The 16,621-nt window shown below is 36.3% G+C and overlaps 1 protein-coding gene across 2 annotated transcripts in view; it reads left to right on the forward strand.

The window, feature by feature from the left end:
- Positions 1-1,418: 1,418 nt before the first annotated feature.
- The window catches only part of bmpr1bb (bone morphogenetic protein receptor, type IBb), a 92,355-nt gene continuing 77,152 nt past the window's right edge, over positions 1,419-16,621 (forward strand). For both annotated transcript variants that reach the window (XM_051911078.1, XM_051911079.1), the window contains exons 1-2: positions 1,419-1,666; positions 2,239-2,294. The gene's annotated coding sequence lies outside the window, so the exon portion shown is untranslated. The remainder of the gene's footprint in view (positions 1,667-2,238; positions 2,295-16,621) is intronic.

A 16,621-nucleotide genomic window follows, 5' to 3' on the forward strand; every position in this document is an offset into this window, starting at 1 on the left:
AAAAAAAGTCAGAATTCCGAGATCTAAACTTGCAATTGAGAAAAAAAAGTCAGAATTTTGAGGGGAAAAAAGTTTATATCACGCAATTCTGACTTTTTCCTCGCCATTCTGACTTTTCTCACAATTCTGATTTTTTATTTTATTTTTTCTCAATTGTGAGTTTATATCTTGGAATTCTGACATTTTTCCCCATTGTAATTCTTACTTTTTTCTTGCTATTTTAACTTTTCTCACAATTTTGATTTTTTTTTTTTTTTCTCAATTGAAAGTTTATATCTCTCAATTCTGACTAAAAAAGTCTGAATTGCGAGATAAAAATGATCTTTTGTCTTTTTTGTTTTTATTCCGTGGCGAAAACAAGCTTCCATAGTGAACGGGCCTTAAGAAGGGATGTTTTGGGATCTTCAGCATCACGTGAAGTTTAACGTCACACACGAAACATGCAAGAGCTGAGCGAAAATAAACCGACTCCAGGGATTCATGCAGTTCATGCTGGCCAAATTTCAAGTCAATGTATGATATGTTAAGAGCCATAAAGGTGCATTTTTATATATTGATGTGATTTAATTTCAATTTTATGATTAAATTGTGTTTTATATATTTGATTTTTGTAGTCTCAGGTTATAATGTCAGGTAGCCTTTTGATATTTTTCAACCATTAGTTTGACCTGAAGAGCAGGAATATTACCTATTTGAATATTTATTTTTAGGGTTATGAAAGAAGATTTTATATACAGCATTTGACGATCTGGTTTCAGGTACAGTATATAATTGATAAAGGTGTATTTAGGATATTTTCTGTCATTAGTTTAAGGTTTAGAGAAGAAAAATGGTGCAATATTTCAGATATAAAGGGTTGGTGAAAATGTTTCTGATTCACCTAGTGTTGGTTTAAATTAGCAGTATATGATAAATATTTTGTATGTTTTTGGATTATAAAGTGTATTTCTGCCCATTTGTGTTAGGTGAAGAGCAAGTTTAGGGTTTTAATTTTATATTTTTAGTTATAAGGTGGTTATGATGATGTATTTAGGAGCCAAGCACTGAAGATAGTCCCTATTTGTAATTGTTGCTTTATTATTAGTAATTCCCAAATGGGAGTCTTTGGCAGCCCTATATATCAACCGTACATAGGAAAACGATGAAATTTGGTGCAGCGATAGAGTTGGTCCTGAAGAGTAATCTGACCAACTTTGAAGTATCTACGACATACTCCATAGCGCCACCGCGAGTACAAAAATTTACGTTTCTTTTTGTTATAACTTTTGAACACTTTGACGTCTTGCAGTGAAGCAGATCAGACTGATAAAGGTGTATTTCTGTTATTAATTCGAGGTTTAGAGCATATTTTATGATTGGTTATAGTGTGTTTTGCTGGTTTCTGTGAGGTGAAGCAGGATGAGGAGGCGGCATTGAGGTGTATTTCTCTGAGGCGTCAGTGGTTGGAGCCTCTGCGCCTCAAAACACACACACACACACACACACACACACACACTGAAGGAAAGAAAACCAGCTTTCCTCCTTGAGTTGAGCAGAAGGAGTCCGTTTAATCTCACAGAACAAACGGCATCGAGTAATTCTTCGCTAAATGTTTCTATGTTCCGCGGACATGCGCGCGAGCAGCTGATGAAGCTTTCTGACGGACTTTAGAGGCTCGTGCATGAAGGTGAGTGTTTAAACGCCAATCTGACACATTCACTGAGACTTTGAGTGTTTAATCCGCCGTACATATCGATGAAGTCACCGATCCACGAGCAGATTTGTACTAAAGACTCGCGGTTGTTTGTGCTCGTGCTCGTATTTACGAAAGTTTCGGCGTTTTCTCGTGAATCTCGCGCACTGACTGAATCTCACTGAGTCTCTCAGAAGTCAGAATAATTCCCACAAGCTGTCAGCACTTGAGTTTCAGTGGCACTAGTTTAAGAAAAATGAAATATCTGTTGTGACGGACGAAAATCATTCGCGTCAGAGATTTAAGTCTATGATATTACTTATACATGTAGATTTTCGAGTATGCAAATGATGAATAAAAATGAAATCAAGCTCTTATTGTTTAGATTATTATTGGGAGTTTTCTTGACGTGTTGAGGAACGAAATTACAGTTTTATCAGGATATTCCTGAAGGTGTTTAACCGGTTATTTCTATAGGCTAATAAATGATATTGCATAACTCCTTCAAGGCATATGATTTATTGAGCTAATCAAGGTCTTACGAAACATTCTGACTGTTTCTGTAGATGTTGAGAGATCTGAACATCACAAATCCATAAGGAGCTTCATTCATCAGACTGAGGTAAGAAGGCGTTTGTTTGTTTGTTTGTTTGTTTTAACCGTTGGCCTTTTTTTACAGACTGTGATGACGCGTTTTAACGGTCATCAGCATCGTAAATCCTGCAAAGTTTTTATTATTATTATTTTTTAAATTGTATGTACATTTATAACATTATAGTTTGTATTATATTAGCTTTGCATCAAATTACAAAAAAACTAGTTAACGCTGCTGTGAGGGTGTTTGTAATAAAGTGACGGTCAAATTGACATCTTTAACTGCCGTTATCAATCTCTATTTTTTTTTTTTCCTCTTTTGAAAGTTGTGAAAACACTATTGTGGAGTTTTGTCTTTTGCTGTTTGAGCAAATGGGAACACAAAAAATATATTTCATGTAGTCTTTTACAACAACACTTACGTTTAAACGTCGCCGGAAGTAAATTTACCCTGCGATGTCGAGAACGCGAAACCCGGAAGTGTGAAAATGGCTAATTCCTCCGCTATCGAATGTTTGTTTATGTTTTCCATCAGACTGAAATAATTGAGATTGTCGTAAAATGCACCTAAATGATCTGAAGTGTTGTTTTTTGATCATGTTTTAACTGTGTAATTTCTGCTCTGTTCATGTTATCAAATTGAATTGTAAAAATTACTGTTTTCAATCAGTTTCCCGTTGGTCATTCTCGCAGATAGACCCACCCCCAAACTCACATCATTAGTCAATTCTGAAGTTGGGCCGCTCAAGTGTAATTAGGGATGTGAGAAGGTATTTTACTATTGAATAAATGACACGCTTCAGCTTTCATGGAAAACATGTTTGTTTATATTCACGCCATTTGAACGTTTACTAGCACTGTGTGATTTGGAGGCTTTCAGATATTCAGATAAAGCTCTTTATACAGGGCTTGTGTTGGGAATGGAGTACTAGTTTACTTGCTGATTATGTACTTTTTTACTGTAAGCAATGATAAACAAAGGTCTTTAATACCTGGTTGAGAGCTGTAATGTAGCAGATGATGAAGTAAAGACGACAGATTTGTCATCAGCATCGTCCGATCTGATCTCACGGCTCTTCAGTCGTAGCGGGTCGGCTGTGTGTTGTGATATAGCGCGGTGCCGCGAGTATCGTGTGTCTGATAAGCGGTTTTTTGGGAGCGTGTCAGCGGGGGCCGTTATTGAGTGTCAGCGGCTACAGGAGTCATTTACACTGCGGCGTAATGAGAGAAAGCCATTACAGGGCCTGATGTGTGTTTTGGGTGGGATTTCTAAAAGCCTGCGTGTGGGAAAGTGCTCATTTCGTCTGCCGTGTGTCTGTGTGGTCTGGCTTTGGCGGCCGAAGGCTTGTTTGAATTAAACCCAGTGGGCCGGTGCTGTTTTACTGCTTATATTTCACTGCTGCAAAATACGGTGTGAAAACGTGCCACGATGTTCACTGCGGATTTTCGTTGGGCCGCAGATGTTACGTCACAGGTCACAGCAGGTGGCAGCACTAACCACAGCCTGCTGTTTCACACAAATTCACTCTAGCACTTGTGGTTGATCAATATGGGTTTTGATGGCTGATTCCAGTATCAAGAGAGCAGGGTGGAAAAATTAAAGCTGGTATTTATCGCAAAAAAATACACCCAGACAGTAGGGCGGCACAAATTTGGGGAAAAATGACTGTAAATTTTATAGTCATTGTGATATATAAATCACAATTTTTTGCCAAATTGTGCAGCCCTACAAACAAGCACAGCAAACCTGGTGTTTTGTTTTGTTTTATTTTATTTTATTAGCAACCACCCTGAGTACCCTAGCAACCGCATAGCAACACCCTAGCAACCACCCAGAATACCCTAGCAACGGCATAGCGGCACTATAGCAACAGCCCCAGTACCCTAGTAATAGCATAGCAACACCCTAGCAACCACCTGAGTACCTTAGCAACTGCATAGCAACCACCTGAGTAACCTAGAAACCGCAAAGCAACACCCTAGCAACCACCCAGAATACCATAGCAACCGTATAACAACGCCCTAGGAACCACCCCGAATACCCTAGTAACTGCATAGCAACACCTCACCCTAGCAACCACTCATTTAAGCTTCCTTTCTATCTAATAATTTTTAAATCTGTCTTTCTATCTATCTATCTATCTATCTATCTATCTATCTATCTATCTATCTATCTGACCATTTCTACCATTTCTGGGGTATTCACCCAGAATACCCTAGCAACCGCATAGCAACACCCTAGCAACCACTTAGAATACCCTAGCAACCGCATAGTGACACTATAGCAACAGCCCCAGTATCCAAGCAACAGCATGGCAACACCCTAGCAACCACCCTGAGTACTTTAGCAACCACATAGCAACACCCTAGCAACCACCCTGAGTACTTTATCTATCTATCTGTCTGTCTGTCTAAAATTCTGTTTTTAAATTACTAAACTAAAACTTGAAATCTGTAAACTTAAAACCTTAAAACTGAAGCTGTTAAAACTACAAACTTCCTGGTCTAGCTTTCTCAAGCCAACTTTAAAGTTTGTTTACAAACTTTGCTTATTTTTTGTATTTTATTTTTTTATTATTATTATTATTATTATTATTATTATTAATATTATTTTTTTTCACAATTTTTCAAAATCGCACATCACAATTTTAACCAGAAAAATCGCAATTAGATCCCCCCCCCCAAATCGTGCTGCCCTACTATAAATAATGATTATTATATTAAAAAATAATTAATAATTATACACTATTATTATTATTATTAATAGTAATAATCATGTACAATTAATTATTTAAAAAAAAGATTAATAACAAGACAGATATTGACCACAGAATATATGAATGAATATATATATATATATATATATATATATAATTTAAAATACTCAAATATTTTTAATACTCAAAAATGCTAAATAAATGTTTAGAAAATGTGTATTATATATGAAGACTGCTGTTGGAAGATTTGGAGAACTGGCCTGGCGTCTTCTGTTAGTCATCTGAGCAGGTGCAGTTAATGACTGATGCTGATCATCTCAAAATAACCTGAATATTGTCTGACCGTCCGGTCCATTACTAATAGATCCATCCGTCTCTCAGAATGAAATCTGTTTTGTATGATCAACTTCAGTGTATCTTGATTGGCGGTGAGCGTGTGACATGTATTGTTCTGGAGTCTCTGTAATCACCGTCAGCTTTGTTTCCCAACAACTCTTAACATTAATGTTGCTATTGTGCGCGCTGACACCGCCGAACACTGCGCCTTTGTGTGAGCGGCACGTAAAAGGAGCTGTTGTGCGTGTCCCTCCGCTCTCAATCTGCATACCCCAAGGGCTTCTGGGAGAATTTAACAAGCTTTTGATGTTCCTGGAGAACGGAGGCGTGTGAGATTCTTTCACCAAGGTAAATTTCAAGCCTGGAGCTGCAGAGGTCAGAGTTTAGAGTCCGAATAATGAGCTCAGCGCTGTTTATTTCAGATTCAGAGGCGCTGCCACGTTTAACATGAATCTCAGAGTTTTGATGTGAACCTTGAGGCCTGATCGCCACGACATCAGTGAGCAGGAGTCTGCTTTGATATTTACATGTAAGAGTGACAGAAAACATACGGAGCAGGACGTGCTCTAATAGTCCAAAAATACGCGTTACTTATGGTTATTTCATACATAAGCCAATTTTTCTATGTAATTTTATTACTTGGTTATTGTGTGATCTTGACATTCAAGATCATGGATTCAATGACAATAACATTTGAGCACTTTACATTTATCATTTATGTGCAATAACATATAAGCACTTTATTTCTTTCCTGTGCAATATGGCCTTTGTTTGTTGTTTGTAATATGGTTTTTTTTTTTTTTTTACTGTATACGTTGGAAGTCTATAATTTTGTTGTATGTTTTTTTTTTTTTACAATGACAATAAAAGAAGAATTGGATTGAATAATTTTCAACTACTATAGCACATAATGCTTTGTGGTTGCCAGGGTGTTGCTAGGGTGTTGCTACAGTGTTCTAAATGGTTGGCAGGGTGTAGCTAGGGAGTTCATAAGGTGTGTATATATATATATATATATATATATGTATGTATGTATACAAGTTTGTGTGTGTGTGTGTGTGTGTGTGTATATATGTTTTATTCACGATAAAACACGGCTATGACCGCTTCACCAAACAGTTCTGTGTATCACTACACAACACCATTAGCAACCACTCTTAGCATCATAAACTGTTTGTTCTCAGTTGATATTGTTCATTGAATCTTACTGTATTATGTAGAAGCGTATTGTGAGAAAAAGATTGAGTGAGTGAGTTTATTACCCGCATTCAGATTTAGTGTCTTCCTTCAGGTCAGTCCAAACCTTTTTAAATGTGTGATGTATTATCTTGTCCTTTTAACATTTAAGGGGTTTTCCCGTGACTGACAGCGCTAGTCAAAGCATTTGTCAGTTGCGTCTTGTTCCGTTTTCAAAACAATTCAGTCTTTTCAATGTAAAAGTCTTCACTACTGACTGACACACTCATAAAGACAGTCTTTGCTGCCATCTAATGGTGTAATAATGTAACTTCTGTTGCTGTTCACGGTCAGGGACTATTTTTTCCAGCGGAAGGAAGGCTTTTGTTGAAAGTTTACTTCATGAAAGTTGCATTGATACATATTTTTGGCTTTAATATTTGTATTGTGTGGTAGCCATTTTATAAAAGCAATAAGGTACTCGAGGCTAGTGCTATATCGTGAATAAGTCACGGCTAAAGGGGTTACTCCGCTTCGCGTCGTGCCCAACAACGCCCTTCAGCCTTGACTTATTAACGATACAGCACAGCCTCTCGTACATTATTGCTTACATATATATTGTACGTGTGTGTGTATATATAATATATATACATACATATAAATCGCTATAAATCCATTTTAATTAATTTGAGTAAAAATGTGTTTTCTTTACCAAGAAAGTGGCAAGATGAAAACCACTATTTTCTGTTTCAAACTTTCACATAGCATCTTTTGGTTATAAAAACATAAATTCAAATCTAGATTTTGATTTTCAAAGGTTTATTATAAAAACGGATTATTTTTTCCCCAAAATGCAATAAATCCATCAATATAAAAGTTATTTTTCATATTGAAAATACACAACAAAGTAAGTTGATTCACATATATGACAGCCTCTGAACTTTGTCAATACTAATCTTATATACAGGCATTTTACTAAAAATACATTCAGTCGTCGCTCCCAAAATGAATTCAACGAGTCATCTTGTTAATGTTATAAATGAATTATGTCTCCGTTTGTCATTAGCGATTAAAGAGTATCTGGCGCCACCGCACGGTTAAAATAAACACATTTACAGAGTACATTGGTATTAAAAACGGCTTTTAAAAACTGTCCATGATTCAGTTTTGGGGACCGTGACAGAAGTTTGATGCTGTCGTGGAACAAGCAACAGCCGGCATTTTTCCTCCTCCCGACTCGTGCCTCATCTTCTTAATCTCCTCACGTGAATGATTACATTTCGATGACTTGCGTTTCTTCTCCACCGCAGAAACCACCACAGTTCATCAAAATTACCGCCATTACTGTTTACAGTGCGTGGAATGGAGCGCTGTGATTGGTTGAGCGGATATATCGCATTCTGCAGAGAAAGGAGACTGGCGTTTGTCACGTTTTGGAAAGAAAGGGAGAAAACATGACAGAATAACATTGCATTTTGCGCAAAATTAATGAATGACTTTTCAATACCAACCAGATTCAATACTGATTTTGGCGGAAACTCAATTTTTAAAAAAATGGCGTTTATTGCGTTTTGGAACCAAACTCTTCATATTTATGTATGTTTGTGTGCTAAAAGAGACTTTGCTCTCTCTCAGCAGCTGTGTTTCTGTCTGCAGTCTGAGCTGCATTAGTTGACCTTTGACCCCGCCTTCCGCTTTCATAATTGCAGGAAGTGAGCGTGGCCAACGAGAGCAGAGGATTGTGGGTTAGCATTAATGAGCACAGAGGTGGCAGTGTTGTTGAAGGGGCCGCTGATCATGACGGCTGCAATCGAAGGGGAAACGCTTTAGAAAGACTTCTTACAAAAGAGCAGCGCAGAATGTGAAGTGTAACAAATCATCTATCCACTCTTTACATTATCTGAAGGTGTTTTGTGCAAAACCCTCCACAATGATGCTAGGATGTTGCGACAGTGTTGTTGCCAGGGTGTTGCTAAGGTGTTCTAGGTGGTTTGTTACTGTCTGCACCTCCAAATCTCTGTCTTCTGTTGGTCTCTTCATATTATTGGTTCATATTGGAAAGATTGATATTATTTAGCCCCGCCCACTTGGCCTCGATTACATCAGCATAAAAGTTCAGTGGAGAAATTTTAATGATCGTAAACACTCTTCTTTATAATAACTTGCACTGATGAATCGTTCACCAAAAGAGTCGTTTATGATGAAAATCAGTTGTGATTTGTTGATGTGTTTTTCTCGTAAACTCGTTACGGTTCTCATCACACATGAAGTGTCGCATGTGAAAGGAATCATCTCTGATCTCTCTGAAGCTCTGAAGATGAAAGCGAGCGATCGTTCACACAGATGATTTGAGTTATTATCTCCTCAACGTGTCACACGCTGCAAACTAAACGCGTCTGGCTTTTGACACGGCGACTGCGGGAGATTTACGGCCTCTCCGTCTTTGATATCCCACCGGGACGACCCGCACACGGGGAAACAATTCAGCACCGCTGCAAACCCCCTCCATCCATCCGCGAGTGTCGTGTTTGTTGATCATCAGCTCTTCGTGAAGTGTTTCTGGAGATGTTCTCAGCAAACGTTTTAAAGGCTGCCGGTAAGAATCACTCAGAGTGTTGAATACGGCGCAGCGCTCCATTAAACCAGAGCACAGATGCATTATGGGGCTGTCAGTTTAGAGAGGATGGCAGGACGCTGCTCTGTAGGGATTCGGATAGAAGACTGGAGCCGTGAAGAACAGAACACTTCTGACTCCTGAATGACTCCATGAATGATTCTTTTAATTCCAGACTGTTTCCACACTTGCTGATGTGTTCAGTGAGGACATCATGATAGATGTTTTCTATTTATTAATTTAAATATTTGTATAAATATTTAATCATTTTCATTTTTATGAACCAATATAACAGTACATATAAATAAGCAACAATATTTATTTACATTTTTACAAAAACAAACTTAATATATGAAAAAAACTGTAAAGACTTCCATGATCATTTGAGCGATGATGCAATTGAATCATTGAATCAGAGTCATGAATTGATTCATTGAAATGGACAGTTTGAACTGAATCAAATTTCAGAAAGTCATTCAAAATGTTAAATGCAAGTGTAATACAGTAAAAATATAGTATTTTTTTTTTATAAATATTTAATCATTTTCATTTTTATGAACCACTTTAAACGGTACATAAAAATAAGAAACAATATTTACATACTTACATTTTTACAAAAACAAACAATATATGAAAAAAGCTGAAAATACTTCCATGAACATTTCTGAGTGATGATGCAACTGAGTCATTGAATCAGTCGTGAATTGATTCATTATAATGGACAGTTTGAACTGAAATAAACTTGAAAACGTTCATTCAAAATGTTAAAATACAGTAAAAATGTAGTATTTTTTTAAAATAAATATTTAATAATTTTCATTTTTATGAACCAGTGTAACAGTACATAAAATAAACAACAATATTTGCATACTTTTTTTTGCAAAAACATTTTAATATATAAAAAAGCTACAGACTTCCATGAACATTTGAGTGATGCAATTGAATCATTGAATCAGAGTCATGAATTGATTCATTAAAATGGACAGTTTGAACTGAACCAAACTTCAGAATGTTCATTCAAAATGTTTATTGCAAGTATAATACAGTAAAAATTTAGTATTTTTTTTATAAATATTTTATCATTTTCATTTTATGAACAAAAAATAAACAATAAATAATACATAAACAATTTACATACTTTTTTTTCATCATTTACAAAAGATTTTAATATATAAAAAAGCTGCAGATTTCCATGATCATTTGAGTGATGATGCATTTGAATCAGAGTCATGAATTGATTCATTGAAATGAACAGTTTGAACTGAATCAAACTCAAACTTTGTTTTGTTTGCTACTGAAGTTTATTAAAACATCCGTCTCTCCTACTGTACGAGTCGTTTTCTGTATTTAATGAGCAAATAAAAAGTAGATTACAGTATTTATGATGTTGCTTAATTTTTTATCCCCAAGCAAAATCATTATGCTTATTTCGTAACCGTTCAGTGTATTGTTCAGCCCTTCTGTAGTTCTCAATATGGAGTGGTTCTGGTTTCACAACCCAAACAGAAAACTTTATAGATTTGACACACACAGGAAGTGCAGAAGACGAAACAGCAGAAGCGAGCGATCAGGGCTCCCGATGGCTTTTCCATCTCTCTCTCTCTCTCTGGTTTCTGGTTTCACGCTTGAGTCCAGGTATGTGTTTGTGTGACGTGAGAGACTCACTCCCTACATCCATCATCCCTCCTCTGCGTTCACACACACACACACACACACACACACACACACACACACACACACACACACATCCACAAACAAAAGCTCGTGACAGGTTCCTGTGAAACACAATCGCTCCGCTGCTGTTGTTGTGACACCGGTCTGAGCTCGTGTCCGTCCATCCGTCAGCGGATTAAAGAACAGCTGCTGCTTACCGCTTATTTGGAATTCCACACATGGAACCAGCGACTAAAAGAAGTTCAGATGAACCGTGAGAGTGAATCAGCCATTGAAACATGATCGGATCCTCACTTACTTCAAGTGATTTTCTGCTGTTGCTTTTTCTGTAAAGCAAATGTTTTGTCAGAACATCTGACTTTGATTTATGAATGACAGTGTAGAAATCCTTCAGATCATATTCATGCTCCAAACAGACTCTCTCAACGAGGATTACCTGTTAAAGATGAAGCTATATCTATAAAAATTTGTGTGTTTATATTTTATGTTTGCATACATGCATATATATATATATATATATATATATATATATATATACATATCTTATGTATTAATTAATCATATTTTGTAAATTAATTTTGACATAAAATAAAAAAATTAACAACATTAAAAATAAACATTGTAAAAATACTTGTAAGTAAATATATATATATATATATATATATATATATATATATATATATATATGCAAAAATAAGTGTGTATGTGTATATATATATTTATTTTTACATTAGCTTATGTATTTATGATGAATCATATTTTGTCAATTAATTTTGACATAAAATATAAAAACATTTAAAGAGAACATTGTAAATACTGTACTCTGCTTTTTAGTTTTGTAAGTATATATATTTACAAAAATAAAAAGCAAAAAATATTATATATAAAATAATATAATTTTTTTTGCATTAGCTTCATCTTATTCAATCATATTTTGTAAATTAATTTTGATATAAAATAAAAAAAACATTAACAACATTAAAAATCAATATAGTAAATGCTGTAAAATATGGAAAATACTTGTAAAAATATATATATAATTTTATTTGTGCTTTAGTGTGTTTATGAATCATTTTGTAAATTAATTTTGACATAAAATAAAAACAGTTAAGAACATTTAAAAACAACATTGTAAATACTTTAATCTGCTTTTTATTTTTGTAAATAAATAAATATAATATATGTAAAATTTTATTTGTGCATTAGCTTCATCATATTCAATCATATTTTGTAAATTAATTTTGATATAAAATAAACATTAACAACATTAAAAATCAACATTGTAAATGCTGTAAAATATGGAAAATACTTGTAAAAAGTGTGTGTGTGTGTGTGTGTGTGTGTGTGTATATATATATATATATATATATATATAATATATGTATGTTTCTACGTGTATGAATTGTTTGTTGAATCTGCGTTTGCAAATCATCATGTTTTGCATCTGAGAGTCTCATTTTGTGAATGTAAATTTGAAAATCATATCTAGTGAATATGAATCTGGTTGTGTGTTTGTGAATTGCTGTTTCCAAATATGTAACGAGCTGCATATGATAACAGATAACAAACATATTTTTATTCCTCCAGCTGTGTGGATGATATGAAATGCAGTTGTGTGACGTCTTTCCCAGTGAAACGGAAATAAATGTAGGACAGGGTTTAATTAGATCCATCAGAATTTGATTAGACCATGAAAACTGGACCATGATGTTGTTGGTTAATAGTTTGTTCCTCGTTCAGGTGGACTTGATGATGAAAGTTGTTTGCATTTGATTTTAGTACAGTTATAAGTCAATGGAAGCATTATTTATTAGTAGACGCAGCGTTCATCGAGTGTAAAGCGGATGTAGGCGATCTTGATCCGCAGGTCTGGGGTCAGAACCGTGGCCATCTTGATCCACTTTCAGTAAAGCTCAGGACAATTAAACCCCCTGTAGAAGTGAGCGAGGACATTCAATCTGTGCTGCGCCATCCGATGAAAAGAAAAGAGGTGGCGAATTACTTCAAGCTGCCGGCCGATGCCACGTCCGTCCGAGCGTCTTCAATCCCGGAGAGATGATCCAGAGAGTGGGCTTCCCATTAATGAGAGAATGGATCGGAGTGAAGGAAGTGCGTGGACTGTGGAGTGCGGCTGAAATCTAATTTCTCCAGCTCTGGGAAGCGTAATGTGATTGCCGGGAGATGATTGGATGAGTCAGGACATCTTGCATTATATACGGACTGGAGAAGCTCTGAATGCAGGGTGAGAAAATCTAATTGCTCGGGGTCTTAATGTGTTCATTGTGTTTTCAAGAAATGAATCATGTCTGGAGGGACAGAAACCATTCAAGTCCTTTTTGTGAGGTCAGTCGGCATGAACAACAAAAAATAACCTTTATATTTTATGCTCCGGGTCAATTTGACCTGCAACACATTTTTGAGTTGTCAGAAAAACTAGTTAAAATAGGATGTTTTTCTTTAAATTGTGTGACTATTTCTCATTTATGCTCATGAAAATGCTCTCAAAGTTTCAGCACTCTGAGGTGTTGTGAAGTGTATGAAGTCTTTATTAAGGGTTCAGGCTTGTAGCGCTGAAATCCTATTGTAATTGTTCAAATTTCCAAGGATCATCATTCTCCCCTAGTGATCAGGCAGACCAAACCGTAAGTCGTGGAGACTTGAAACTTTGAGGGCTGGTAGTACTCACACCGTCTACAACGTCACCAAGACTCGCCCTGATCGGCCTGACGGGGGCGCTACAGCGGTCAAAAGAACAAAATGGCTACTAAACTGTTAGGCGTAGACTCAAGTGTCTAATCCTTGGCTCAAGACGGACAAGATGAATTTGGATTTGCTCATTGGTTCTAGGTTTTTGGCCCGATCAGAATCAAACCAGTGCAGTGAAATTCTCCAGAGTCTGATTGTCAATAATGATCAAAAAATAGTTGAAATTTCGATTCACGGTCCCTAAGTGCCGCCAAAGTGTTCAAAGTGCGCGGAGCCACTTTTACTAAAATGTCTATAATTCGTAAACAGAATGAGATATTTTCACCAAACTTGGCACACCTATGTAAGAGCTCATTCTGTGGTCGACTGAAAAAGCACGTGGCGACTGGACACTTGGTGGCGCTATAACAGGGAAAAAAAAACATGAAAGCTGCTATAATTACTTCAACATTTGTCCGATTGACTTGAAAATTGGCATGCAGTGTCTTTGTCCAAGGTGCCATGATTGGTGCCAAGAACATCTCAAAAAACATGGCCGCCATCGGCCAATGAAGTTTGAGCAGCTGTCAGACAAGGTTAACGGAGGCCAGTCAGAACGAAACTCACTGGGCCTGTTTGACTCTCGGCCCCTGTGAGAAATTCTAAATAAATCGGCCACCGGGGGGGGGGGCGCTTTCACGTTTTTCATGTGTGTAAAGGATTGTGTATCACACGATTGTTCGCACACGCCCACAACATTCGTACCACATGGTAGAACTCCTCATTCTGAGCAACTTTGCCTCTAGGACCGCCACTGCCCATCGAATCATTTGTTAAATATCAGAGATTATTTCAAAAACCAACTTTGGAAAACTAGTCCTAGGTTTTTGGCACAACCTCGATAACTGTTAAAAAGCTTTAAAAACTGTCTATTTCCAATGGTAAATTGCTTGTATTGACTGCAAATGGTCTTTTCCATCTATGATTGAGATGGTTACAAGTTTCCTAATTAAAATATTATACCTTTTTACGCATGTGCTTAAAGACCTTAAAGAGATTGAACCCCGATAATTGCTGCTTGCAGCTATATTTATGATTGTGATGTTAGTGGGTCAATTTGACCCACAGAATTCATGGTTAAAGCAGGTGCAAAAAATTTAAAAAAAAGATGAAATTAGTTTGTCAGTTTCTTAACTTCCTTCTGAGGGTATTTACATTTATGCATTTGGCAGATGATTTTATTTAAATAAATAAATAAAACCATTTTTATTAGTTAATGTATGCAATTTTTGCTGGAAATTAATCCCATGATTTTGGCGCTGCACTCACAAAAAAATAAAATAAATAAATAAAATTTATTTAAAATACTTTCATAACATTTTATGGTAAATAAATCATTAAAAAAAGTTGATAAATACAGTTTTAAAAATCATGTTCTCCTGTTCACTTTTTTTTTTTTTTTTAAACTTACAAAACATTTCTGTTAATTGAAATAAAGCTGAAATAAAATTAAATATAAATATTAGTGGATAATGAAAATTAGAAATGTTGCCTTGGCGATAAACTGAAATAAGTTTAAGTTGAAAACTAAAATTGAAATAAAAATAAATTAAACCTAAATAGCAATATACAAAAAAAAACAATAAAAAAAACGAATAAAGTCATGAAGGCACATGACTAAAAATTGCAATGAAAACTAAAAATATAAAAATAAAATCTAATTCAAAATATCAATGAAACTATATTAAAACTAAAATAACACTAATGTCAAAGGTTTACTGATTTTTCTTTTTCATAGTGGATTTTTTGGTGAATTGCATTGAATCCAATCCCAACATTTTTGATTTGGTCTCAGACATTTAGCTCCGGCTCATTTAGTCCAGGAGAGCGTGATGTTTTCTTCTCTTCAGACGTGTGCGGACTGAAATGGACTCTGTGAATAAACCAGATCCGTGTCCAGAGACGGGGACCTATTGATCTTGATATCGATCCATTTACAGCAGAGGTCTCGCTCCGTCAGGCCAGTGTACACACCCTTCCCTCGGAGATCCAGAGCCATCGATCAGCTCCACGCTCACATCAAAGAGCCGCTCAAAATCATTATGTCTTCATATATGACTAATTATTTAGACTGGAGTGGATTTGCATGTTTGCTTTGGGTTCAGGTTTGCTTTTCTATGACCTAACGACGACCACTGCAGCTTAAAAGCCGTCATTTCATAAGTAAAATGATTTTTCTGGATCTTTCAAACAAGTAGAATAAACGTACTGTAGCTTTAAGAGCGCAAAACTTCCATATATGGAAAGAAAATCCTAATGATTATGACATCAAAACCATGAGCTCATCAACATGTTTTTCACAAACAAATGATTCTTATGATCAGGATCTTTTAATGAATCAGTCAAAAAAAAGAGTTTGAATCAGTTGAACTAATGACATGTTGAGCTCAAAACTTCTCCAGTCCATATATGGAAGTGAAATCCTAATGATAATGACATCAAAACCATGAGCTCATCAACATATGACCGCCCACTTTTACATATTAATGCATGTTCATGTAAATGTGGGTGGTGCATATGTTAATGAGCCAGTGGTTGTCATTAATCATGTATTTAATATGTTAGTTTGTGCGTTTGCGTGTGTGCGCGAGAGCTAGTGTGTGCGTGAGTGTGTGTGTGTATGTGTGTGTGCGTGCAGGTGGGTGTGTGTGTGTGCAAGTGTGTGTGTTTAAGAGTGTGTGCACGTGTGTGCGAGTGTGTGAGTGTGAGTGTGTTTGTGCGCGTCTGTGCGAGCGTGTCCACAAGTGTGTGTGTGAGAGTGTGTGTGTGTGTGCAAGTGTGTGTCCACAAGTGTGTACGAGTGTGTGTGTGTGTGTGTGTGTGTGTGTGTGTGTGTGTGCGCGAGTGTGTGTGTGTGTGTGTGTGTGTGTTTGTGTTTGTGTGTGTGTGTGTGTGTGTGCACACACCTAACCCTACTCCAGTCCATATATGGAAGCGAAATCTTAATCATAATGACATCAAAACCATGAGCTCATTAACATATGACCGCCCACTTTTACATATCAATACATGATCATGCAAATGTGGGCGGTGCATATGTTAATGAGCCAGTGGTTGTCATTCATTACCGGTGTTGATGCGCAAAGGCTGGCC

This window comes from Ctenopharyngodon idella, chromosome 10 (assembly GCF_019924925.1).
Source record: "Ctenopharyngodon idella isolate HZGC_01 chromosome 10, HZGC01, whole genome shotgun sequence".
NCBI classification, from domain to species: Eukaryota; Metazoa; Chordata; class Actinopteri; order Cypriniformes; family Xenocyprididae; genus Ctenopharyngodon; species Ctenopharyngodon idella.